Genomic DNA, 3,936 nt, shown 5'->3' on the forward strand with positions numbered 1-3,936 from the left:
TGAATAAATAAATAAACAGAAAAAAACTTTTTTAATTAATTATTTTATTTACATTCCAAGTGTTGCTCCCTCCTGATCATGCCTCCCAGACTTCTTCATCCCACGCCCCCTCCCCTTTGCTTCTGAGAGGGTGCTCCTCCAAACCTTCCAGGAAAAAAACTTTTTTAAAAAAGAAGAGCTCCTCCCCTTTTATAGCAAAAAGAGACAAAAGAATCACTATCAAACTCATTCCACAAAGCTAGTATTATCTCATTAACAAGCCAGACAGAATACCAAATACCAAAAGAATACTGTATCTTTCTGTAGATATGTACACTTCTGTGCTTATTTCTACATGTTGTGTTAACTTTTCCTGAGATAATGTAAGCAAATGTGCACTTACTAATTCCAGCAATGTTCAATGTGCCTGACCAATGAAGTTTGTTGGGCTGACTTACAGAGCATGAGTGAGGTGTCCTGAACACACTATTCCAGAAATATAGAGGAACTCATTTATATCTATCCTCAGTATCAGTATGTGTTGAATAACCAAAAATTTACAATATGCAGCAATTTGCCTAATAATACTCACCTTGGTGATTTGGCCACAGTAAATACATGTTCTTTCATTCTAATCTGAATTACTAATATTAACTCTCATATCGCATATGAGACACCAATGTGGGATACAGAATGGCAATTGTGACTTCGGTCCTTGAAACACACACACTGTTCATCAGATATCAGGTTAGTGAGGGTGACGTCATTATAGTGAAAGGTATCCACATTGTGGAATCTAAGTGACAGAGTCCCACTCTTGCCTTGGTCTGGCATGTCTGATAAGTTCTTGGGCCTGGTTTACAAGGAAACTTCACAGCTCTGAGTGCTTATATTGAAGCAGCAGAGAGTTGTTCAATGAATAACTCAATGATCCACCTCACAGGCTTAGCAGACTACAACCATAAACATGCTCGATCATGCTCCACCCTCAAATTAGAGTCAAAAGCTACTTGTAAAATGGAGTCTGACAAGGCAATGCACAGCCTGAAAAGGAAAATGAAACAAAACAAAAACAAACAAAAAACGATGTTTTACACACATTATAGAGTAAGTTAGGGCAAGATGAACCCCAAGCAGCTGCATCATCAACACTGTCATGATTGCAAACCACAGAAAATACATCATGGAGTAACTTTAAGTCAACCTTCCATTTTCTATATATTCTGGCATCTCTCAAATCACTTGCAGCCATAAAGAAAAGAACGAAGTTTGAGGGAACATGTAGAGACCTGGTAAATGCTGTAATAAATGAAGCAAGTCAGACCCAGAGATGCAGAAACTGCATGTTCTTTCTTGTATGTTGAGACTAACTTTATGTGTGTGTGTGTGTGTGTGTGTGTGTGTGTATTTGCATATAATATAATATATATAGGAGGCTACTGGATATGGAAGAGTATTCAGAGCAGACTGTGCCCAATCCTAAGGATGATTACTCTGTACCTTGCTGGACATATGATCTGGGTAGACACATTCATTCAATTCAACTCACATGCTACAGACAATAAATGCTTTATTCCAGGATGTAGAAAGGATCCTATCCTTTACACTTAATAGAGTGAATTGGGACAATATAACCATATGATCATATCAAAATCATAAAGTAAAAAACATGCCTGATACACCAGTCAAAAGGGTGCAGCCCCCAATCTGAATCCCCTAAGAAAGACATCTAATACTCTGATACAAGTGGCAAGAATGCAAATGCATATATCATTTTTAAAATGTAAAATACAACATGAATAAACATTAAATAATTTACAATACATAACATAATTCAGTCACAAAAGACTATATATATGCATATACATATCTGCATATATATATATATATATATATATGATTCTACTCATGAAGTAGTACTCAGAAAAGTTCAAGAGAGACAAAAAAATCAACAAAATCACATTTTATGAAATTGCATACACTGGCATTTGATGGACTGATGAATGTATATTTACAATGACATCTTCTTGATATACTGTACCTTTCATCATTATATAGTGAACTTCTTTGTCTCTTTTGGATGATTTTTGTATAAAGTATATTTTGACAGAAATCAATGACTATTTCCCTTTACTTTCAGATACAATTTGCTTGTAATTTCATTTTTCCAAACTTTTAGTTTCAGCCACCATATACATTGGCTGATGAGATTGGTTTTTTTACAAACAAAAAACCCTCAACAGAAAAAACAAGTAAACAAACAAACAAACAAAAGCAGGTATTTTAATCCCATATCTTTGAGTTGGGTGATTAAAACCATGTGCATGTGGATTGTTATTGGAAAGCATCAATGCGCTAATACCTGTTATTTTGTTTGGGATTTTGGTCTGCCTGTTTTAAACAATGTGTTCTTTGTTTTTTTCTTATTCACCCAGGATTTTGATGAATTACTGAATTGTGTTCAGTTCTTTGCTAATATGCTTACTTGTGTTTTCATGCATGTGTTCTTTCATTCTCCTATTATTCACCTTACTAGCCTAATAAAATTTAATTACTATAATTCTAAATATATAATGAAGGTATTAAAATAGCCTCAATTTTCAAAAAATTAGTAAGAATATGATTTGCATCAATGAAAAAGACTTGATTATTTTCTATTTCTCTTCAATACATCTGTTCTAGTAGACTTTATAATTTCTTGTGCTTTCATAATGGTAGTTACTTTTGCTTACAGAAGTAGGACTTACTTAAGCATGTTTTCTAATGCCAGTCTCATTGTGATCAGCATCCCCAGTTTTTACTCAAATTTCCACTTGTTTGTCCTTTACTCTTGAAGGATATTTTTACTGACTATAGTAGTATTGGTTACCAGTCTCTTTTCTTACAGGCCTTTGAATAAATCATTCTAAATTCCTCCTGTTTTGTAAGGATTTTACTGATAAGCATGCTAAGACTAATAAAGGATCCCTTATGCATGACTTGTGACTTTCTCAAGGGTTATACCTTCCCTTCATCTTACAGTTTTACAAATCAAATTTTACTAATCCAATGGATAAAGGCATGACTCAGCTCTTGAGACCACTTGCTGCTCTTCCAGAGGATCCAGGTTTGGTTCTTAGCACCCACATCAGGTATCTCACAACATCCTGCAATTGCAGCTTCCAGATCTGATACCCTTTCTGGACTCAGTGTAGCCATTATAGAAGTAAATATACATGTTCATCAAAAAATTAAAAATACAACTGCCATATGAACCAATTATACACCTGCATATATATCTAAAGTACTATAAGTCAGCAGTCTACAGAGGCACATGCACATCTGTATTTCTTGCTGCAAAATGCAAAATAAGAAATGGAACCAATCTAGAGTCCCATCAACAGATGAATGAAAAACAAAAATGTGAAATGTGTACAAAATGGAATTTTATTCTTCTATAAAGAAAAATGAAATTATGATACATTCAAGAAATGAATAAAGCTAGAGATCATTTTTAAAGCCATATTCAAAATAACAGATATGACATACTTTCTCTGGTATGTAGTCTAGATTTTGATTTATATGTGTGTGATGGGGTGGTAGGGCAAAGGAGAGATAGGCTAAAGAAGAACAAAGTGCAGTGCCATATATATGTGAATATGCTTTAATGAAACCCATTACATCATATGTTAAGTGAAAATTATTTTTGAAAGGAAAAATAATTTCACAAAAGCAGGGCAATACAATATGTCCTCACTCATTGGTCAGATAAGACCAATTTATTTGTTTATTTGTGTTGGCAAATGGCTCAGTGATTAATAGAGTGTGCTGCTCTTGCAGAAGAACTGAGATTTGTCCCCAACACGCATGTCAGATGTGGCTCATAGCCATGTATAACTCCAACTACAGGAGAATCCAAAACCTTTAGGGTCCATTGACACCTGCACACACACACACACACACAGAGAGAAAGAGAGA

This window comes from Mastomys coucha, chromosome X (genome assembly GCF_008632895.1).
Source record: "Mastomys coucha isolate ucsf_1 chromosome X, UCSF_Mcou_1, whole genome shotgun sequence".
Taxonomy (NCBI): domain Eukaryota; kingdom Metazoa; phylum Chordata; class Mammalia; order Rodentia; family Muridae; genus Mastomys; species Mastomys coucha.